This window comes from Hibiscus syriacus, unplaced genomic scaffold (genome assembly GCF_006381635.1).
Source record: "Hibiscus syriacus cultivar Baekdansim isolate YM2019G1 unplaced genomic scaffold, ASM638163v2 tig00117048_pilon, whole genome shotgun sequence".
NCBI lineage: Eukaryota > Viridiplantae > Streptophyta > Magnoliopsida > Malvales > Malvaceae > Hibiscus > Hibiscus syriacus.
In genome coordinates this window covers 12,773,432-12,799,374 of record NW_024063538.1, presented here as the reverse complement: position 1 = coordinate 12,799,374, position 25,943 = coordinate 12,773,432, and the positions used below count along the sequence as shown (strand labels likewise).

Sequence of the window (25,943 nt, the reverse complement as noted above, 5' to 3'; positions counted from 1 at the left end):
TGTATGTGTTAACTGTTTGAACCAGTGGATCAAATTATGTTAAATTAAAATATGGACTCAATCTCGAATACAAGTATATCAGAGGGAACAAAGCCATAAGTTGAATAAAAAGGGAAAAAGAAAAGAAAAATCTGTTTATTTATTTGGAGTTCCATGAGAATCTATAAAACAAAATGAATGCATTTGAAACTGGCAATGAAGCTGTGGTGTTTGATTCGGCGAACATACCGCATGCAGAGATATTCACGACATTAATCTTTCAATTACCTGCAAAAAAAATTGCCAATTATTAACTGAGAAAACCTCAAGCATGGCTGGTTTAGATTGACCTGCAGATTCATGTCAGCGATGGAACCATGTTCCAGATCGGTTAATCCAAAGACCGATACCTTGGAACTCAGATGTAGGTAACACTAATTTCATACTGGTATATAACTTACCTTTCATATCATGAGGAGCAAGAAAAGAACCTTCTTCCGCTTCCTTGAGGCCTGTTATGCAATCTCATTCCAGTCGGCCTAGAAGGAGCAGCTTTCGCCAATCTCTTTGCTGTGAGATAGTATGCGAGTGTAAGAAGGCAGGTAACAAGGTAATGCATTATAGGAGAAGGTGAATGCCATTTGCTTTGGCATATATCTCACCTTCCTGCATACAAATTAGGAGTTATTCAGCTTTTCAGTTGGACTGTTTTCCTTGTCCCGAGTCTATACTATATAGCATTCTTTTTTTGCATAGGTATTAACAAGAATCAAAACGCCATATAGTATTTGTTCTTTTTCTCAGTTTCACGTAAACATCAGCAAGGTAGATTCAACATGTTCGAGATCAACTCGGTTAAACAAAGTGCATAATATGATTATACTAACAGAATCATGAACTCATACCCCGAAATAACCCGGATGGTACAAGAAGCCTTCTTCCCTGATAGCATCTCTGATTCAAGTGTGCAATTATGAACAACATAAAGCAAATTTCAAGATCCTAACATAGCAATAATCGATGTAAATCGCCGAGACGTGGAACCTTTAATCGCTATCTTTCTAATAGCAAAAGAAAAAGGAGGCAGGAAAAAGTATCAGATTGCAGATACCTCGTTTCCCACTTTTCTCTTTTCTTCCAAGTCAACCTTGTTTGCTAAGAACATTATCAAATTTGGATTTCCTGAACCGGCATAATACGAATCAAACAACGAAATACGAAACAAGCTGGATTGTTAGATCGTTTCATATATATTATACATTTGTTCAAGTGTTCAAATTTGTAGAAAAAATGATTTGCAGATGGTAGAAAGAACTCAAATGAACTTCAGTCCTAGGAGTAGAACATTTAGACTGCTACTCAAATTACTGGACTTCCCGAACCCATTTTTTGGCTCGCTCGAATGTGTCCTGAAAGACTGGTAATTGTGCATCAGATGGACATACGATTTATAAGGCATGAATACATGATGGCATCAAAGTTAGAACAAATGGATTTAAAGAGTATGATCAACAATGTACAGTAACAGACCCACATCAACAGACAGTACATATTACGGTTAGGCTATGCCGAGATCTACGAGTATCAATCAAGCAAGTTACCGAGCTAGTGACATTGTAGACCACGACGGCCGCGGCTGCACCGCGATACTACATAGGAGCCAAGCTATGGTATCTCTCTTGGCCTGCCGTGTTCCATATATCGAACTTTATGGTGGCTTCATTGAGTGACAAAACCTGAGTGAAGAAAGCTGCCCCAATTGTCGACTCCTACATTAGTTAAACATATTAGATTGATATTATATAAATACAGAAAAGAAAAAAGTGAAAAGAAAATCAACCTGAAAATCAAGGAATTGGCCTTTGAAAGATTGCAGTACCAAGCTCGTTTTCCCAGTTCCCATGTCCCCAAGAAGTACCTGGAAAATGAGGAAAGTAATAAAAAAAAATAAAGCAGTTCCTCCATTTAAGCTGGGTTTCTTCAAAAGGAAAGACAAAGGGAAAAACATACCCACCAGCTTGGCCTGTATGTTCTTATTTCTCGACCTTGCCATGAACGATTTGATCAGAATTCCCAGAAACATAATAAGAAAAACCTGAGATAGAAAACTTCAAAAGAGAAACGTTGGGAATCGAAAATTGTAAATGGAAATTTTGAAACGAAAAAGCTAATGATTAGAAGAAGAATGTGTATCTCCAGGAACGTGTTTATAATTTCCAGGTAAAAATGTCAAACAAAGATTCAAATGAGACTAGTAGTTTTGTTAGTTGGCTGGTAAGTTGGTTTAATTTGCTTTTGCTTTCGGTTGATCTGTTTTGTGTGTGTGTTTTCTAGTACAAATACAAAGAATGTACTAACAATTGTCATCAATGTATTTGCAATCTGTATTCCACGTAGTACTTGTATTCCATTCATGGTACTAAATTGTCGACGCAACGTAGCGTAACGGCCACATCATAATGTTTTTGAAAGTTAACACCACAACACGTTATGAATTGTGTCATAACACCTTAACAAACTTTAAATTATTTGAAATATAAAATTACATAAATGAATTGTTCTAATTTAATTCTTAAAACTGGATTATAAATATATATCATTAATAATATCATAATAGTTATGTTTAAAATTAGTTACGTAAATTTGAATTAATTAAATTATTTATTAACGTTATTTTAAAATTAAATTAATTTAAATTGAATTTCATCATATCTAAAATTGATGTGATTAATTTTAAATTAAATATTTATATTAACATTAAGTATCATAATTACATGTTTATTTATTATTATATTGGGAAATAATTGATAGACGATGGATTAAACAACTTCATAATGATTTACATTTTGCTGGTACGTTATAAAACTTTTAAATTTAAATTGTGATATCTTGTTTAGATATTTATTATGCTATTTTTATGTAGGATATTTTCTAAATCTACAATTTCTATACGGAGGCAATTTCACAAGTGAAGTGATTTGTGAAACTATGAATGGAGTTAGAAATGTTATACAGATGATAGAACCCAACTTGAATGATCAAATTCTTGCAATGAACCATATATGTATTTTATATACTTAAATTGTTTGAAAAAACTCATATATTATCATGTTTAAACTACTAATTCATTTATTTTTTAGTTGTTGCTATATCGAGAAAAAATGTATTCTTTTGGAACACCATTAGCTCAAACTACAATTTTGAAGACTAACCATGCTAAACAAAAAGAATTTATCCTCTATAGTTCTATAGATAATAAAGATATTTGTATAAATACTTTATGAATTATATCTTAATATTTATGTTTTTTGTAGTTAAATGGTGGATTAATTATGAAACTTTTGCACCGCAACTTCAACGCATCGCTGTCAAAGTTTTGAGTCAAACAACTTCATCTTCAAATTGTGAGCGTAATTAGATTACTTTTTGTTTGATCCATACAAAGAAGAGAAATAGACTCAAGCATAAAAAACTTCAAAAATTGGTTTATGTCCATTATAATATGAGGTTGAAGCTGAGACACATGCAAAGAAAAAGTGCACAAGAATTAGAAATGGGTTTTAATCTGATTAATCTTGAAAATATTTTTGAAGAAGATGACCTACTAAATGCATGGAATGAAGAAAGAGAATGCTACACTTGATATTGAACAAAATTTCTCATGGTTGCCTGAGGTACTTAATGAAACCGATGAAGAAAATCAAGGTGAAGATATGAACAGTTCACCTACTCCATCTAATGAGGAAAATGTTCAACTATCGACGTCAAGTTATGATGATGACGACGACGACGACGATGATGATGGTGGTTGTGATGACCATGGTGGTGATAATGAAGGTACGTACCAACCAGAATATGGACACATTTATTCCATTGCATTTCATGGAGATCAAAGTACGTCAAGATATCCTAACGATGATAATTCAGATTTTTATAGAAAAAATGTATCACAAAATAGAAGAGATGATGATGATAGAACTCATAGGAGGATGGGAGAACACTTTTATGATTCATTTACAGGTTCATCATCATATAGTTCAGCTACAAATGATAATGAAATTAGTGAATCATCTCATGGTTCTATTTTTATATTTGTAGTTATGTATTTTTCTTTCTTTCTATGTTATGTAAAATGGACATTTTTATATTACAATATAAAAAATTTGATATGATTTTAGTGATATTGTTTATATGTTATTCATTAACATTATAATTATTATTACCCATTATCCAATATGATATCACTTCTATAGTTATATTTGTTTTTAATAAATTTTTATCTATGAAATTAATTTTTTATTTTCAAAATAAAATATTAAAAGAGTATATTAATATTAGTATATTAAAAGATAACTGTAAAATTTATAAATATAATATTTTAGACGTATTGTGATTTTTGTGGAAAAGATCACGCCCTCGACAACCACAATATGTTACGTAACGTCTGCAGCATCTGTAACCGCAACACCGCAACCACAATTTAATACTATGATTCCATGGGTTGAAGAGTGTAGCGATAATACGTATCTTTAAAAATTAGTATTCGAAATATAAAAAGGTTGACCAATTTAACATTAAATATAATCACACACACCTACAGTTATATATACACCGAAGGACTAATATCATCTGCCAGAAGTTTGTCCCTGGAATTACTCTTCTTTATTCTCTCTTTTCTTTCTTCAATATGTCATCCCATGGGAACATTACCGTCAGCACCTCCCCCAAAGGCAGCAACTCCGGAGCAGCAAATTCAGCCAAATTCAGCCAATGTTTATGCTCACCGACAACTCATCAGGGCCCATTCCAATGCAGATTTCACAGGTCAAGGTCATCAGCTTGGATGATGAAGCGATCACAATCCATGCCCACCAATAATACTTCCATGGCTTCTTTTTCTCCCCCGTCAGTGGAATCTACATAAATACCATGTATGTTATGTATGTATGGATGCATGTATGTACGCCCTCCTCTATGTTCTCATCAGGGATCTGTATCCCCCACTATGTGAAATATATGTATGTATGTAAATCAGCCATGATAATTCAATGAAAAAATGACTAGTTTCATGTTAGTTTGATCTTGGCATGATGTTGATCCGTAGGCGAGTCTAACAAAGCTTGAGTCTATGATATGATTGAAGGAAGAAAGAGAGGCAACTTTTGATTATAAATTCATTCTCTTTAATAGCCAAAAGCTTCTTTAATCTCTAAAGATTTTATGTTGTTTTTCAAACTACAGTTTAAAGAACAATTCTAGAGAAATTAAAGTCATCTTCTCAACATCCTTAATATAGATATTTAAAATTTTTAAAAAAAATTTAATATTATATCCCACTAAATTAAATACGGTGATTAAAAAAATGCACGTCTTGTATTATTATACTACTTTCTCAATCATTTAAACCAAATTATTGAGATTACAGTACAATGAATGAGCAAAGTTTTAATTAAAAGCACATGCACATGGATTTAGTCAGGGATTAATTATTTTAATGAGATACCTTATCCATTACTATTATTTCAAAATTTAAAATCTTAATAATTTTTTTCTTAAAATTTTAAAAATGTCAAATTAAAATTTTTAGATTTAAAGAACATTTTCCCATAGCTTGGGGGCCAAGGTCCCCCTCAAACTCTCATTATCATCCTCTCCCTCCAAATCCTTACCATCAAACGCCATCGTGTTCCCCATCTAGTACCACCGTTCTAATCAAAACGATCGTTGTCTCCATGTAGTATCTAATAAAGGATCTAGAAATATATTTGAGAGTGACTACACCTATATTAACACCACAATTATTTTATAAGAGGTGGGAACAAATAAAATTTGAGCATGGACACAATCAATAAAAGGATAATTAACAAAATGAAACTTAAATTTTAAGATAGATATCTACTAAGATACAGGTGATATCAGTTTCGCAGGCATCCACCTCCTCTCCGCTTCCGTATTCTTTAGACACTACATTTTTAATTTAATAATTGTTTCAAATAATTCTGCGTACCAAAAGCTTTGCGGTTCAACTTCCATTATAGTTGTGTTTCCATGATGTTTTAGGCAAAAGTATCATACAGTGTGTTTGTAAGTACAAAAAACCAGACAGCTGTTCATCAGGAGGATGGTACTAATTCGAAGGATATATGAAACTTCTCTACAGAGTGTGCGCAGAAAGTTCGCGCTAGTGTGCTATTCAAACAAAATTATTGCTATTCTGGTTTTAAAATTTCCACATTGAATGCAAACAGAAATTTTATATATACACGCATATATGTGAGATTTTTAGTGCGTTTGCATTTTTCTGTAAACGGTGAATGGTGATCTAATATTTCATTTTGGCAAACTCACGTACTAAAAGCATTAAACAGGCTTGGACGCTGCAGCAATGTAATTCCTCATTGGTTATACTATATGATACATGCATCACACCCCCAAAGGATGGCTTACTTTGCCTCTAGGCCCAAATACTAAAAGACGGGCCAAACTACTTAAGGATCAACTCCAAACTGCAGTCCAGGTCTTCGTCAGTAAGGACCTTCACACCCACATCAAGTTAGAAGAGTTCAAGGGAGGAAAATCATTTCTCCTTTCTCCCTCATCGTGGATTTCAAGAACCCAAATCATTTCTGGGTCCAACTGTGGAGCCCATGGAGATATGCCCGGAATTGAGTTTGAACCACCACGTGCCTGATATTTTGTCAAGTTACCCAACACTACATTTATAAAGCATGGGATAACTCGTAGGTTTAGTAATTAGAGTTTCTTTTATTCAATTTAAGGGTCCAACAAGCCATTGAATGTAACCATTGATAGCTTATCATCCTCCTAAAATAAGCCCAACAAGCCAAATCCCTTATCAAGACCCATTTACCTTCCTTATCACATGCTTGGGATCCTATCAAGAGCCCAATATCACCCTTGCCGATCGTTCATCTTCTAGAAGGGAAATATGGATTGTTCATCAAGTTCAAGAGCCCTTTCAAGCCATCTCTCATCACCATCGTCGGATTAAAAGCTTCATCAATGGTCACCATTCAATGCCGCCCATATACATGGATTTAGGAGAGTTTTTATTGTTTTTTCTGATTTTTTTATTATTATTTTATTAGCTATTCATGTTAGAACGAGGACTCTCCAAACCCTATATAAAGAGCCCCTCCCCCACTGTAATCATCAACTTTTCTTCTTTTATATACAATGCAAAGAGAATTCATTTTTGCAATAGTCGATTGCCTTGTGCTTTCGAAGCATCTTCTTCTTTAGTTCTTTTGAGTTCTTGAGAGAGAGATCTTCACACTCCGGTTTGCCTTTTCATTACAATTAGGAGGACTAGTTAGAGCCGTATTATCGAGTTTGTCTTTTCATTGCGACTAGGAGGGTTTGATAGGACATATCCATCTAGCTATCCATCATGCCATCATCATCAACAACTTATCATATCATTCATACCAACCCCATATCCATAATCAAGTTTGCGTTAACCCCTATACCTATTGGGATAAAAATTTTCAAAGCTGTTTTTCTCATAATCTGGCCATTCGATTTTAAATCAGTCTTCATCATCTTTTTCATCTTTTCATCCCCTTTAAAACGAGCCATCATCCATCCACATCATACCACAAACACATTGGGCACCTATTACAAGGGAGATAAGAACATCTTTCTTTTATTACATGTTTTATTCTTTGTCTTAAATTATTACCCTGGTTTCTCTTTAAATTTATTACCCTTGTTTTCTTTTTCCTAATCTCATCTCTTTTGTTTATTTTCCAGAAACTAAAAGCTCCCTCAAAACTTTAATCTTGCCACCCATATCAAAGCATCTAATCACATCCATCATTTCTTCATCGAATCTAAAACTTTCATAGGTTTGTTCACTAGACAAGAGCAATATTCACATCATTAGTTGCCGCATCTCTTTCAATTGGTATAGGATTCGGGATAATTCTTGGATAGAATCAAAGAGTTTTGACTTGTTCTTCGAGCATCAATCCTCGAAGTACCCCAACGGAGGTAGTTCGTGAAAAATCATCATTTTCAGGTTCTTTTTACATTCTTTTAATTTAGTTTCGATTCATTCTTATTAGTTTGTTTCTTTTATTCATCAAAAGGAAAAAAAGAAGAAAACATCTATAAAAAATAAAAAATCCAGAAAAACAAACGATGGAATTTGGAGCTTATTTTTTTTACAGGATCATGCCTTATACAAAGAAGGTTCAACAATCCAAAATTTAGTCAAATCGGAGTATAGTCAACCCTTCAAAATGACCATTCAAGTTTGTTCGTCAGATTCACACTGTTCGCATTGTCAGATTTTTCCAGAAGGAATTTATTGCTGAAATTTTCCAGATCACAACTAGACCCACTGAGGAGTATCTATAAAAAATTAAGAATATTTGGAGATCAGAAACCCCCTTAAAAATATTGCTGAAGTTGATCTAACGTTTTAGGTTCTATTATGGGTTTGAGATTTTCCAAAATGTTTCTTTAACTCTTATTGCTTCTAGGTTCTTTTGTTTTACCTTTCATTTTTCCTTTACAGCATCTAACATATTCTCTTACTTGTGTTAGTAGTATTAAAAGAGTCTCCATACCTCTTCTTCCTTGCATTTTCGTTCTCTTGGAGTCCTACCTTTTATTGACCTCTTAGAACTTCTAAATCTTCGTTCTCTTGGAGTCCTACCTTTTATTGACCTCTTAGAACTTCTAAATCTTCTCATCTTCTTTTGTTAGTGATCAAACTCCGATATGATCAACGAAAGACTCTTGGAGAGGAAAGTTTTAAATAGTACAAGATCGGCTTTCTTGCCTCTCGTTGTGTTGCTTCCTTGGAGTGACTTGTGAGATTCTTTTTTTTACTTTTCCACTTTAAATTTTCTTTTGAATGTTGTGATTCTCAGGATAGAAACGAAGCAAACATAAACCAAACCCTTCTAGGTCTCTTGGCATCAATGGACGCCCTTCGAGAACAATTTGCTGAACTCAACACTACTTTGAGACAACAACAATAACAAGAATTGCATATCGAGCAACCAAGATAACCCAACGAACTAAACAATCTCATGCTCCCCAGACGAGTATACCAAGATTTCAAACGCCAAAAAATTTCGCAAAGCCAAAATTTACAATTCCATCTTTTAATGGAGAATATGATCCGAATTGCTACATTGATTGGAAAGGAAAAGTAGATCTCATGTTTTCTTACCATGATTATCCTCCAGAAGAATAAGTACCACTCATAATCATGAAGTTCACAGGATATGCTCGTACATGGTGGATGTAGACTCGAAGAGCAATTCAAGATAACCGAATCCAGAAATATTACATCATGGGAACTATTAAAGAATGCCATGCGAAGTCATTTTTTTCCAACACACTACACAATAGACGTGAAATAATGACTTCACCGAATTCAACAAGGAAGAAGTTCAATTGAAGACTACTACAAGGAGATGCAATCCTTGTTAAAAAGAGTAAACAAAAATGAAGACAAGGAAGATACAATGTCAAGGTTTGTTAGTGGATTAAACACAAACATATCCGATCTTTAAGATTTACACGGATATGTGAACCTTGAAAAAACATTAAATAGAGCCATAACAATCGAAGCACGATTTCAAAGGAGATTCCGGATCGAAGAGAACTATCAAGGTACTTCATATTCTTCCTATGGTAATTCATCTAACTCCTCTTCAAATTTTACCCCTTCTTCTATTGCGAATAAAAAATGAAAAGCCCAAGGTGGCACAAAAAGATATGGTCGAAAACCCTAAAAATCCAAAAATACAAAAACTTCTTGCTTCAAATGCAAAGGTTATGGCCATATCAGTCGCGATTGTCTGAATATGAGAACCATGGTAATCAGCGAAGAGAATGATGAATTAACGGATATCGAAATAGATTTTCTCGAGGCTTTGGAAAAATATGCCCGATCACTAAGATAGTGATGAGTTTGACGCATATTGCATGATTGTGAGACAAAAATTTAAGTATACAAGCAGTTGAAGACTCGGACATACAATGAATAAACATCTTTCACACGAGATGTCCAATCAAAGAGAAAATATAAACATTGATCATTAACAATGGGAGTTGTGTTAATGTGATCAGTAGTTATTTGGTGGATACACTAAGTTTGCCTTGTCATAGACATCCAAAGGCATACTGTTTACAATGGCTCACTGAAAGTGTCGAGTTGAAGGTCACAAAACAATTCCTAGTTAATCTAAAGATGGGAAAGTATTGCGATGATATTTGGTGTGACGTACTCCTAATGCAAGCATCTCACATCCTTTTGGGACGACCACAACAATATGACAACGATGTCACTTACTATGGTAAAGCAAATAAATATTTTATTACCATCAAAGGTAAGCCTTACACGCTTAATCAAATGCACCCAAAGGACATCATGCAAGATTAAAAGAGAATTTGTGAGGAGGTTGGAAATTTAAAGAAAGAGGTAAAACAAAAAGAGGTCACAACCTATAAAAGCCAAAAGAATGACCCACGAGAGTTGAATGAACCCCCTTGTGAGAAAAAAGTGTCTCAAAATATTTATGCGAGCTTAAAAGACCTTTTTCCTAAACCAATTCTTGCATCCACATCCATTTCAAAGACACCATACTTTCAATTTCTACTAACCTTACTGATTTGCCTAGTGTATTTGTTTCTCTTTTGCAGGACTTCACAGATGTTTTAAGTGATCTACCAGATGACTTACCACCAAAAATAGGAATCAGACACCAAATCAATTTCTTTTTAAGATCCATTAGGTCATATTTGCATGTGGTGGATAAATTTTGCCTAGACAAGATTTATTTGGCTTAACTGATATTGCTGAGGAGGAAGGTTCTTTGTTGGCTGTGTTGATGTAGGAAATAACTAAGGAAGAATTTATTTACCAAGACAAAAAATTATTTCCTAGGGCTAGAGGAAAATAAGAAGACGACAGTGAGGAACAAATTTATCTTGTCAAGGCAAGATTTATCTTACAAATCTAACGTGGCTCAACAACCCCTAAAGTCATTTGCCTAGCTTCATCCTCACGTGCAATCACGCCCTTCAAAAAAATTAACCACTTCCAATCGCCTTTCCATTCATAACATGGGTAAGTTGACAAGGGTATTTAGGAAATTTCCAAGGACACAAAACCCTAGAAATTCCTATTGTAAATACCTCACTATAGCCGCACAGAGAGAAAACGGAGGAGAAGATTTACCTTAGGCGTGGAGTATGTTAAAGTATACCCAAAGACCAATCATATGATGATTGTAATAATACATTTATTTACCGATTTTATTGAATAAAGGCATTACCACTATTATTTTCAGTTATATGTCTATGTTTAACATAAATTGAAAGATAATAAAGTCCATATAATAACATTATTAAAAGATCCATAGTCAAGTATTATTATGGGCATGGACAATAATAATACGCTTAAGACTAACCTGTTATTGATTGATGACAAGGAGTTGTCAATGACATAGAGATGTCAGAATTGATATATGATTATATTGTTAAAGAATAATGTATTGGATTAACCCACCATGAGTATATGTCTTGGATTATTATGTAACAATCATAACATTAATCATGGTGATGACTATATGAACGATCCTTAGACTTGAGATCAATGTCATCCCAACATATATTGTTGTATGTTTTGATACAACTAAACATGCTCGGTAACTGGTTGCACTATAAAAACTGTTATTGAATATATCTCGATATATGTAGTGGGGTATATATGGTTAATATATGATTTGTCCTTCCTACATAATAAGAAATATATCATAGACCACTTGATTGAGTGAGACTAGAAATGCATTGCGATGCTCGAATAAGTTGATATGTGATATCATAATTTATTCGTTAATTATAGTCTACTATAGATATCAAGAAACAATAGATGTGCTATACAAGTGTGACTATTCTAAGACTTGTGCCTATTCTAGATATAAAGGACAAAAGGATGTAATATATAAAAGAGTTAATCACGAAGATGATATGTCGAATCATAATTTCTTGTAACTTAGGTGACAATGATATATTGTTAGATGTCACTCATTGTATGTAATATTAGAATTGTTCTAATAATTACTACTAACGTTACAAGAACCTACATGGTCACACCCTAGGATTGAAATGAGCAAAAATGTACAATTTTTGTATGTTACTAAAATATATCTAGAGTTAAGATATACATATGATTTTAATTATCCTGAATATAGTAAATAAGCATTAAAAGAATGTAATCTAGATTACAAGTCTTTTAATTGGTATATATAATTCGGAATAATTAAATAAGATTTTTAATAAACATTAAAGATTGTATTTCAGATTATAAGTCTTTAATGTATATTTAATTTAATTAATTAAATAATATTTTATTTATTAATTCGAAATAACTTTAAAAACCCTAAGATGTTAGGGTAATAGATATAAAAGGATGTGTTAGGTCTAGCAGTCATTTTTTAACACACACATATACTTTAGCCGTTTTCTCAAAAACAATTTTTGGGAAAAAGAAAATTTTGCTCTCAATCGGGTGAATTAAGTAGAGGCCAAGACGTGTTTTTGTGGAGGCTTTCGATTCGAACCGTTCATGATCACCACTTCTCGTTGTTGTCTTTGTGGTTTTTCAAGGAACCTATTGTAAGTATTCACATCCTTTCCTCCCGATTTTGGTTTTACGTACTTGGATCGCTAGTGAGACCGTCGAGTTTTGTTTCTGCTGTGCCGTAGGGTGCGCCGACTGTTAGAGTATGCCCAAAGACCAATCATATGATGATTGTAATAATATATTTATTTACCAATTTTATTGAATAAAGGCATTGCCACTATTATTTTCAGTTAAGTGTTTGTGTTTAACATAAACTGAAAGGTAATAAAGTCCATATAATAACATTATTAAAAGATCCATAGTCAAGTATTATTATGGGCATGGACAATAATAATACGCTTAAGACTAACATGTTATTGATTGATGACAAAGAGTTGTCATGGACATAGAGATGTCAGAATTGGTACATGATTATATTGTTAGGGAACAATGTATTGGATTGACCCATCATGAGCATATGTGTTGGATTATTATGTAACAGTCATAACATTACTCATGGTGATGCCTATATGTATGGTCCTAAGACTTGATATCAATGTCATCCTAACATATATTATTATATGTTTTGATACAATTAAACATGCTCCGTAACTGGTTGCACTATAAAGACAATTATTGAATATATTTCGATATATGTAGTGGGGTTTATATAGTTAAGATACGATTTGTTCTTCCTACATAATAGGAAATATATCACATGCCACTTGATTGAGTGAGACTAGAAATGCATGGCCATGCTCGAATAAGTTGATATGTGATATTATATTCATTAATTATAGTCTACTCTAGATATCAAGAAACAATAGATGGGCTATACAAGTGTGACTATTCTAAGACTTGTGCCTATTCTAGATATAAAGGACAAAAGGATGTAATACATAAAAGAGTTAATCACGAAGATGATATGTTGAATCATAATTTTTGTAACTTAGGTGACAATGATATATTGCTAGATGCCACTCATTGTATGTAATATTAGAATTGTTCTAGTAATTACTACTAACGTTACAAGAACCTACAGGGTTACACCCTAGGATTGAAATGAGCAAAGATGTACAATTTGTTGTATGTTACTAAAATATATCTAGAGTTATGATATGTATATTTGATATACATATGATTTTAATTATCCCGAATATAGTAAGTAAGCATTAAAGGAATGTAATTTAGATTACAATTCTTTTAATTGGTATATATAATTCGGAATAATTAAATAAGTTTTTAAATAAACATTAAAGATTATAATTCATATTATAAGCCTTTAATGTATATTTAATTGAATTAATTAAATAATATTTTTATTGTTAATTCGAAATAACTTTGAAAACCCTAAGATGTTAGGGTAATGGATATAAAAGGGTGTGTTAGGTCTAGCAGTCGGTTTTAGCACACACATAAACCTTTCAGTCGTTTTCTCTCAAAACAGTTTTGAGGAAAACAAATATTGCTCTCAATCGGGTGAACTGAGTAGAGGCCGAGACGTGATTTTGTGGAGGCTTACGATTCGAACCGATATACACCACTAGTATTCTCTTCTATTTTGTTGTTTTTCAAGGAACCCGCTGTAAGTATTCGCATCACTTTCCTCCCGATTTCGGTTTTACGTACTTGGATTGCTAGTAAGACCGTCGAGTTTTTTTTGCTACGTCGTGGGGTACGCTGATGGTCCCAACAGTGGTATCAGAGTCGCTTGTACAATCTAAATTAGGGTTAAATTCTTAGATGATGCGATATGTATGAGATGCATGCTCTAGTTTTATCGATTTCGGTAAATATGCTTATATAATGTTCGAATCGATAACCGTAATGATTAATATGTTAATTTTTTAATATATTTTTAATTGATTTGTTGCTGTAAGGATTTTACGAAATCCATATGTCAATCGTTGACATGATGATCCGTGGGAGTGCGATAACATATCGCGTTTGGCAGTGGAACAAAGGTTGTTCCGATACAGAAAACCTTCAGGTTTGAAAATCCCAAAAGCATGATTCTGTTGATAAATGTTATCAAATCGTGAGGTTTTTCTATAGAAACGTAAGTACTATTTTTCAAAAAATTCCGCAAAGGCGTAAGAACATATATATATATATATATGATATTTTTGTTTCGCACAATGTTTGACATTCATGGTTATAGCCCTTGTTCACTTTATAATGGTTTAATTTGAAATACGGTCTACGAGCCATGCCTTTCTATATCTCTGTTGTATTTCTCTTCTCATCTTACTCCCTTGTATGTAAAACAAGTTTTTTTTAAAAATTGTAAACCTATGAAGATTCACAAGGAGCAGAAGAATGGAGAGAAGATACTTAGAGAGTAGTCTTAGGCTTTAGGGTTATTGGTTCTCCCATTGGCTTGGGATGAGACACCTTAGTCATTGTTTTGGGCTATAACCATTGCATCTTATTTATTGCTATATTTTTTATGTATGCAATGCATCAAATGATAATATAAGAATGAATATTGATGAGATCAATAAGGGCCTATCCCTCTTTATAATCTAAGTTACCTTAATCGTCCAATATTTACCCTCGTTAAGGCTTCGATCGATATTGTGTGGGCTTTGCCAAAGCATTAGCACATAAATCTATCTTGGTTAAACGCGAAGAATAAGCAAGTGATATTCACCAGTTGAAATATTGGTAATAACTTAGCTAGTTTATTCTAATAGGATTAGAAACCTAGAGGTTAAATATTTGGATAAGTCATGAGATGACTTGAACAAAAGCTGTTCACCAAAATGAGGAGTTACATGAGATGTAACTAGTAAAGTGTTACTTACCTAAATAATCACTATCCTAAAAGAAAAACCAAAGCTGATTTAGGAAATTGATGTATTATTGATCCTCTCCCACTAGAAAAAATTTCGTTGAATTTTTCTGAAATTAAAACAGCGAGGGTTTTTAATTTAGAATAAAACAGTACGAGTATTTTGTAAATAAAGTCCTATTTATAAATTTTAATTCGGTAAATTTACTTACTTTAATATTTCCATTGTTGTAGATTTAATGGCAAACAACACTTTATCACTACGATCACTCCTTGAGAAGGATAAACTTAATGGCATAAACTTCCTTGACTGGTTTCGTAATTTGAGAATTGTTCTCAAACATGAAAGGAAGGAATATGTCATTGAGGAACCTGTTCTTGATGAACCGTCAGCTAATGCTTCAGGATTTGACAAGATAAATTCAAGAAACATATGGATGATATGTTAGATATTGGATGTCTAATGCTTGCCACCATGACTCATGAGCTTCAGAAGCAACATGAAGACATGGTTGCATATGAGATGATTCAAAATCTCAAAGAAATATATGAAAGGAAAGAACATCAAGAGAGATATGCGACCTCTAAATCTCTATTTCAATGGAAAATGGCAAAAGGAACTCCTGTAGGAGCTCATGTCATCAAGATGATGGGCTACATCCAAACGTTGGAAAAGTTGGGATTTTCTCTCAAAGATGAATTGGCTACCGATGTTATCCTGCAATCGTTTCCAGATAGCTTTAGCCAATTTGTCCTTAATTTCAACATGAATAAAATTAACAAGACTTTCCCACAGTTACTTGGCATGTTACGAACTGATGAAAGTAACATGAAAAAGGTTGGACCTAAGCCTATTCTGATGGTCCACAAGGACAAAGGAAAAGGAAAGAAAAAGGTTGTGGTAAAGTCTAAGGTAAATGGTAAGACCAAACCAAAAGGAAAAAATGCATTGAAACCCAAAGGGGGAGTTAGAAAGGAAGGAAAATGTTTCCATTGTGATAAGACTGGACACTGGAAGAGAAACTGCCCTGTTTACCTTGAAGAGGTCAAGAAGGAAAAAGAAAACGGAACGTTTGTTTCAAGTATTTATGTTATTGATGTTAATTTGTCAACATCTACTTCTTGGGTATTATATACCGGTTGTGGTTATCATATTTATACTTTTATACAGGGACTGCAAAAGAGAAGAAATCTGGCTAACGGAGACGTGGACCTACGAGTAGGAAATAGAGCAAGAGTTGATGCATTAGCTATAGGGACATATGTTTTATCTTTGCCTAGTGGACTTAATTTAAATTTAGAGGATTGTTATTATGTGCCTAGTTTGACTAATAACATTATTTCTATTTCTTGTTTGGACAAGATTGGTTTTGAGATTATTATTAAGAATAATTGTTGTTATTTTTATCTCGATAGTATTTTTTATGGTTCAACACAATTGGTTAATGGTCTCTATATTTTGGATCAAGAAAACACCATTTATAACATAAATACTAAGAGATAAAAAACAAATGACTCGAATTAAACTTATCTTTGGCATTGTCATTTAGGCCATATAAATGAGAAACACATATCAAAACTCCATAAACATGGATTCTTAGATTCATTTGTTTTCGAATAATATGATGTATGCGAATCTTGCTTGTTGGAAAAAATGACTAAAGCTCTTTTTTAATAGTAAAGGTAAGCGAGCAAGTGATTTATTGGGGTTAATACATAGTGATGTATGTGGATCAATGAATACACAAGCCAGAGGTGGATTCCATTACTTCATTACTTTCACCGATGACTTCAGTCGGTATGGGTATATTTATCTTATACGCCATAAATCTGAAGGCCTTGAAAAGTTTAAGGAATTTAAAAATGAAGTACAAAATCAACTAGGCAAGAGTATTAAGGCACTTCAATCAGATCGAGGTGGATAATACTTAAGCGTAGAGTTTGATGAATTCCTAAAAGAATGTGGGATTGTCTCATAGCTTACACCACATGGTACACCACAATGGAATGGAGTTTTTGAAAGAATTAATCAAACATTGTTAGACATGGTTCGATCGATGATGGGTCATAGTGATCTTTTGACTTCTTTTTGGGGACATGCTCTTGAAACAGTCACTTTCACACTAAATCGTGTTCCATCTAAATCGGTTCAAAAGACACCATACGAGATATGAATTGAGAAACGTCCCAGTATGTCTTTTATGAAGATTTGGGGTTGTGAAGCTTATATGAATCATCAGATGTCTACAAAGCTCGAACCTAAATCTCATAAGTGTATATTTGTTGGATATCCTAAAGAAACTATGGGATACTATTTCTTTAACCCTAAAGAGAAAAACGTGTTTGTTGCTCGAACAATAGTTTTTCTCGAAAGAGAATTTCTCTCAAAGAAAGGGAAGGGTAGAAATATTGAACTTGGAGAAGTTCAAGAACAACAGATCAATGAAGCTGAAGTTAATCATGTTTCACAAGTTGTTGAGGAGAATTTAATAGATTTAGAAACACAACAACTGCGTAGATCCACAAGAGAACGCTGTGCACCTGAGAGATTTGGATTTCTTGTTATGACACATGGAGATGTTCTTCTTATGGATCAAGATGAGCCCAAGACTTATCAAGAGGCAGTGTCTAGCCCAGACTCTGAGAAATGGCTTGAAGCCATTAGATCTTAGATGAATTCCATGTTAGTAAACCAAGTATGGACTTTGTTGAACCACCTGAAGGGGTCAAACCTGTAGGGTGTAAATGGGTTTTTAAGAAGAAAACCGACATGGATGGTAATGTACAAACATAAAAGGGGTGATTAGTTTCTAAAGGTTTTCGACAAGTTCATGGTGTAGACTATGACGAAACATTCTCCCCTGTAACTATGTTTAAGTCCATCCGGATCTTGCTAGCAATAGTTGCATTCCATGATTATGAAATCTGGTAAATGGACGTCAAAACTGCTTTCCTTAATGGAAAACTTGAAGATGATGTGCATATGATACAACCAGAAGGTTTTGTCATTTCAAGAAATGTTGGAAAGGTTTGTAAGCTATAGAGGTCTATTTATGGACTAAAGCAAGCTTCTTGAAGTTGGAATCTTCGTTTCAATGATGCAATCAAAGAGTTTGGTTTTATTAGAAATGAAGATGGGCCTTGTGTTTATAAGAAGGCTAGTGGGAGCATTGTTTCTTTCATAATCTTGTATGTAGATGACATACTCATCATAGGAAATGATATACCTACTTTACAGTCTGTTAAGACTTGGTTAGGTAGTTGTTTTTATATGAAAGATTTGGGTAAGGCAGCGTATATCTTAGGAGTTAAGATCTATAGAGATAGAGCAAGATGACTTTTAGGTCTGAGTCAAAGTACATATATAGACAAAGTGCTGAAAAGGTTTAGTATGGAAGAATCCAAGAAAGGATTTTTGCCTATGAGACATGACATTTCTCTTTCGATGGAAATGTGTCATTCAACTCCACAAGAAAGAGAACGAATGAATAAGATTCCATATGCTTCAGCTATTGGTTCTATCATGTATGCCATGATATGTACTCGACCAGATATATCGTATACTTTAAGCATGATGAGTCAGTATCAAGCGAACCCTGGTGAAAATCATTGGGTTGCGGTTAAAAATATCCTTAAGTACTTAAGAAGAACTAAGGATAAATTTCTTGTCTATGGAGGGGAGGAAGAGCTTAGTATAAAAGGTTATACTGATGTCTGCTTCCAAACTGACAAGGATGACTCACGATTGCGATCGGGTTTTGTGTTTTGTCTTAATGGAGGTGTTGTGAGCTGGAAAAGTTCAAAGCAAGAAACAGTAGTTGATTCTAGAATAGAGGCTGAATACATTGCAGCCAGTGAAGCAGTAAAAGATGTTGTTTGTATAAAGAAGTTCATATTTGAATTAGGGGTTGTTCCTAGCATATCAGATGTTGTGGAACTCCGTTGTGATAATAATAAAGCCATTGCAGAAGCAAAGGAACCCAGATCTCATCAACGATCCAAACATATTCTTAGGCGCTTTCATCTCATTCGAGAGATCATAGATCGAGGAGATGTGGAAATATGCAGAGAACACACGGATGACAATATTACTGATCCCTTGACGAAGCCTCTTACACAGTAGAGGCATGATCGTCACACTGAGTCACTCGGTATTAGATATGTGAGTGATTGTTGTTAGTGCTAGTGGGAGATTATTAGAGTATGCCTAAAGACCAATCATATGATGAATGTAATAATACATTTATTTACCAATTTTATTGAATAAAGGCATTGTCACTATTATTTTCAGTTATGTGTTTGTGTTTAACATAAACTGAAAGGTAATAAAGTCCATATAATAATATTATTAAAAGATTCATAGTCAAGTATTATTATGGGCATGGACAATAATAATATGCTTAAGACTAACATGCTATTGATTGATGATGACAAGGACTTGTCATTGACAGAGAGATGTCAGAATTGATACATGATTATATTGTTAGGGAACAATGTATTGGATTGACCCATCATGAGCATATGTCTTGGATTATTATTTAACGGTCATAACATTCCTCATGGTGATGACTATATGTACGATCCTTAGACTTGAGATCAATGTCATCCCAACATATATTGTTGTATGTTTTGATATAGTTAAACATGCTGCGTAACTGGTTACACTATAAAGACTGTTATTGAATATATTTTGAAATATGTAGTGGGGTATATATGGTTAAGATAGGATTTGTCCTTCCTACATAATAAGAAATATATCACTGGCCACTTGATTGAGTGAGACTAGAAATGCATGGCCATGCTCGAATAAGTTTATATGTGATATCATATTCGTTAATTATAGTCTACTCTAGATATCAAGAAACAATAGATGGGCTATACAAGTGTGATTATTCTAAGACTTGTGCTTATTCTAGATATAAATGACAAAAGGATGTAATACATAAAAGAGTTAATCACGAAGATGATATGTCGAATCATAATTTCTTGTAACTTAGGTGACAATGATATATTGCTAGATGTCACTCATTGTATATAATATTAGAATTATTCTAATAATTACTACTAATGTTTCAAGAACCTACAGGGTCACACCCTAGGATTGAAATGAGTAAAGACGTACAATTTGTTGTATATTACTAAAATATATCTAGAGTTATGATATGTATATTTGATATACATATGATTTTTATTATCCCAAATATAGTAAGTAAGCATTAAAGGAGTGTAATTTAAATTATAACTCTTTTAATTGGTATATATAATTCAGAATAATTAAATAAGTTTTAAATAAATATTAAAGATTTTAATTCAAATTATAAGTCTTTAATGTATATTTAATTGAATTAATTAAATAATATTTTATTTATTAATTCGAAATAACTTTAAAAACCCTAAGATGTTAGGGTAATGGATATAAAAGGATGTGTTAGGTCTAGTAGCCGTTTTTAACACACACATATACTTCAGCCATTTTCTAAAAAACAATTTTTGGGAAAAAGAAAATTTTGCTCTCAATCGGGTGAACTAAGTAGAGGCCGAGACATGTTTTCGTGGAGGCTTTTGATTCGAACCGTTCGTGATTACCACTTCTCATTGTTGTCTTTTCCTTTTTTCAAGGAACCCATTGTAAGTATTCGTATCATTTCCTTCCGATTTCGGTTTTACGTATTTGGATCACTGGTGAGATAGTCGAGTTTTGTTTCCACTGCGCCGTGATATATTGTTTGGTGCCCTCCATAGGCGGACTTCATTGAAGCAACGGCTAGGTCTTCGAGAGAGGCTGGCCGCTGGAGCAAGCGTGGTGGTGCTTAAAATTTCATGACAGAGCTCTGTTTGGGAGTGTTTATTCCTAAGTTCTTAATTTATGATTCACTTAAAAGGGCTTGTACTTAAAATTTAACTCTTGGATGATTTTTACTGCACCATGAACTTCTTTACTTGTTGTTGGTTATGGTTTTGATGAAAAGTTTTTGATGCTTTAGAATAAAGAAGTTTGTTTATGCTTAATATTGTTTTGTTCATTATTTTAATATTTTTCCTTGACACTGTAAGAGCTTTTGAGAGATTGCCTAGTGCCTAGACAAAACATTCCTAGACTTTGTAAGAGCTTTTGAGAGATTTCCATTCTTCTAGGAATAGATGCCTAATATCAAGAAAGTTAGGGAATATCTACATGAACAATGGGACTTATCCGGGATGGCGAGGTTCTAATCCGCCTTAGAGATAAAGAGAGGGGTTCATTCGACTAAAAAATGTAGTTACTTGATAGGCAACAAATACAGTTAACGCTGAGGGTTATCACCGTAAAAATAGTTTAAAAAACAAAGGGTTGTAGTTAACGTCGAGTAGTATTGTTGTAGCAACCGTTCTTGAATACTCCAATAATCCTTTCAGGAAATTTAAGTATAACACACTAATTCATTCTAGATGTAGGATAATTTTTCATCTTAGCAAAACGAACCTAAGTGCTCCGTAAAGAAGTCTGCATGTGTGAGGTTTCTCTGAATATATTGAACTTAACAATTTTAATTGCATTAATAATTTTGATTCATTTACTTTTGCAATTTTTACCTGCCTTGACTAAACTTTTATGCACACCATACTTCACAATATTTCTTTCCTAGACAATACTTTTCTATTAGTTTATTTCCGTTAGTATTACTTGTTTTTGTTTTAACAAGAACTTCATAACTAGTTTGTGATACCTAGTTCTAGCTATAGCAAAACATCAATAATTCCCACCAATCCCTAATGAGATGATAACTCTACTTACTACTATATTACTTGCATCGATTATGTACACTTGCACAGATTTGCTTGCCTTAGCATATACATTCACAAGCGATCAAGTTTTTGGTGTCGTTGCTGGGGATTGGCAACTGAAGGAATTTTGATAATTGTTGCCATAACAAATTTTTATTTATTGTCACATTTTATTTATTTAGTATAACTTGTTTCATTTCTCATTTTATTTTGAAGGTTTTTGTCGTTGCATGACCCTGAGATCTACTGGTGAACCATTAGAACCATTCGACTTTGAGATCAAACAATCATTCAGACAAAGGAGACATAACCAATGTGCCAGAGATTATATGAATCGACTACAGTATAGCTGGCAATAATATGGTAGATCAGGCGAATCCGGATGTCATGACAAATAATTTTCCTAGAGAAGTTGCAAGATCACGAGCAATACGAGATCACTTGAATCTGAATCTTGATAATCTCAACCCTGGAATCGTGGCACCTAAAATACAGGCAACCATTTTGAACTTAAATAGGTGATGTTCAACATGCTAAACTACATCGGTCAATTTGGTGGCTCGCCTAATGAGGATGCTAGACAGCATGCCATGCCTTCCTTAAAGTGTGTGATTCGTTCAGGCAACAAGGAGTGCATGAAGATGTGCTGAAGCTTAAACTTTTCCCTTATTCTCTACGTGACTGGCCAAGAGCTTGGTTTAGTGGAGTTCCTTATGGATCAATGGAATCTTGGGCTGATTTATGCAAAAGTTTTCTGCTTCGCTACAACCCGCCCAACATGCACACCCAGCTCCGCAATGACATTTCGAGTTTTCGCCAAGGCGATGAGGAATCTATGTACGAGTACTATGACATATATAAGCTTGATTCGCATGTGCACTAACCACGAATTTCACGACTAGACTCAAGTTGTGATGTTTTACAATGGAGTCAATGCACCCACTCGTATGATGTTAGATGCATCAACAAATGTCACTTTGCTTGACAGATCACCCGAGGAAGCCTTTGATATCCTCGATCGGATATCCAATAATGACTATCAATTCTTATCTGTAAGGCTTGGGATTGACAGAAGAATATCTGGGGCGTATGAACTTGGCAATAAGGATTCAATTTTAGCCTAACTTTCTGCTATAACTAACATACTTCAAAATTTGCAGCGTTCTAGTGAGGTGAAATAAGTCAAGGCAACTGACTCAACATGCATTTTATGCCAAGGAAACCGTCATGAGAGTGAATGTCCAGAAAACCAAGAGTCCATCAATTTCATGGGCAACTTTAATAGAAGCAACAACAACAACCCCTATTTCAATACATACAATCCTGGATGGCTACAACCTCCAAATTATTCGAGGGGTAATCAAGGGAATAATAATAACAATTATGCAGACAATTTTAACATGCCACAATAAAATGTTTCTGAACACTCAAGTTCGCAACATCAACAGATGCCATGGAAAGGTAATAATATAAAAGTAACACATCTTCTAACTCTAACTCTCTTGAAGCTTCACTGTAAGAATTTATGGCCTTAAAAAAAGATTTCATGGCTTCAACAAAGACCTTGATAAATGAACACTCATCAACAATCAAGAATCAAGGCTAATCTACCCATTCCAAGTTTCAAAAAGATTGAATTGGGCATCAGATTTACGATTGACCCCAAGTCGCAAAGATCTCTTCCAATATGCATGCACAAGATCCAATTAGAAGATAGTTATAGCAATTCTGTGAAACCATAAAAGAGACTTAACCCGATAATGAAAAAGCGGTGATGAAGGAAATCATAAAATGGCTAGATGCTGGAGTAATTTATTAGTCACTAGCTGGAGGATATGTATGGATTATAGGAAGCTCAACAAGGAAACAAAAAAATACCACTTTCCCCTCCATTTCATTGATCAAATGCTTGATAGGTTAGCAGCCAAGGCATTTTAATGTTTCCTTGACAGATATTTTTGGATACAATCAGATCGCCATAGCACCTGAAGACCACTTTCATATGACCTTATGGTACCTATGCCTTTAGAAGAATGTCGTTCGGACTATGTAATGCTCTGACAACTTTTCAGAAGTGTATGATGGCCATTTCCTCATATATGGTGGAAGACTTCATGGAGATATTTATGGATGACTTCTCCATCTCGGGCGATGACTTTGACCGATGCCTCGGCAATTTATCTAAAGTGCTGAAGTGATGTGAGGAGTCCAACTTTGTGCTAAAATGGGAAAAATGTCACTTTATGGTGATCAAAGGAGTTGTATTGGGACACAAAATTTCTCGTCAGGGCATCGAAGTGGATAAAGCCAAAGTAGATGTAATCAGGAATTTACTTCCACCCACCACTGTAAAGAGAATACGAAGTTTCATAGGGCATGCAGAATTCTATAGGCGATTCATAAAATATTTTTCAAAGATTTTGAAACCTCTATGTCTGCTACTTCATCAAAATCAACCGTTCATGTTCAACAAATGCATTTACTGATCTGAAGAAAAAACTCGTCTTGGCACCATTTATTGTACCACCTGACTGGGATGCTCATTTTGTGTTGATGTGTGCTGCAAGTGACTAAGCGGTAGGGGAAGTGCTAGGGAAAAGAAATGGTAAAATCTTCCATGAAATTTATTATGCTAGTCGTACCCTTAATGAAGTACAACTTAATTATACCACCACTGAAAAAGAATTGCTTGCAATAGTATTTGCTTTTGATAAGTTTAGGCCATATCTTATAGGAACTAAGGTTATCGTACATCCTGATCACTCTTCCATTAAGTACTTAGTTAATAAAAAAGATACAAAGCCTAGGCTTATTAGATGGATATTATTATTGCAAGAATTTGATTTAGAGGTAAAAGATATAAAGGGTACTGAAAACCAAGTAGCAGATCATTTGTCTAGGCTAGAGAACAAAAATATTTGTCATGACATAAAGGATATTCAGGAGGATTTCCCCGACGAGAAAATTTTATTTGCCATGGATGTGCCATGGTACGCTAACATAGTTAACTTTCTTGTTAGTGGTGTTATGCCTCCAGATTTATCTAGCCAGGGCAAAACAAAATTCAGACATGATGTACGCCACTATTATTGAGATGAACCCCCGTGTGGAGGGCACTTTGGTGAGATGAGGACTGCTACAAAGGTCCTTCAATATGACTTCTACTGGCCCACCTTGTTCATGGATGCACATGAATTTTATAAGTCATGTGATCTTTGTCAGCGCACTGGGAGCATATCGAGAGAAATGAGATGCCATGGAAAAATATTTTGGAAGTTGAGCTCTTTGATGTATGCAGGATCGATTTTATGGGACCTTTCCCCTCATCCTTTAGTGATCTATACATACTCTTGGCGGTAGACTACATTTCTAAATGGGTTGAAGCAGTGGCCACACCTCCTAATGATTCCAAGACTGTGTTGAAATTCTTACACAAGAATATATTTACAGGTTTTTTAGCACCACGCGCAATTATAGGCGATGAAGGTACTCACTTTGACAACAAATTAATTGCCAATCCACTGAAAAGATACGGAGTGCGTCACAGAATTGATATGACATACCATCCACAAACTAATGGGCAGGCTGAGGTTTCTAATCGTGAGATTAAATAGATTTTTGAGAAAGTAGTCAACCCCAAACATAAGGATTGGTCACCAAAGCTTGATGAGGTACTATGGGCCTACCGAACAACATTCAAAACGCCACTTGGAATGTCACTATTAAACCTAGTATATGGCAAGGCATGCCATTTGCCCGTCGAATTGGAACATAAAGCATTTTGGGCATCAATAAACT

General features: G+C 34.1%; 1 long non-coding RNA gene across 1 annotated transcript; it reads right to left on the bottom strand.

Moving 5' to 3' along the window:
- Positions 1-1,347: 1,347 nt before the first annotated feature.
- On the bottom strand, positions 1,348-1,869 carry LOC120197459. Its single transcript, XR_005523263.1, has 3 exons — positions 1,820-1,869; positions 1,559-1,748; positions 1,348-1,388 (listed from the first exon to the last, which is right to left on the bottom strand). It is a non-coding gene; the product is annotated as an uncharacterized LOC120197459 (long non-coding RNA).
- Between the last annotated feature and the right edge of the window lie 24,074 nt (positions 1,870-25,943).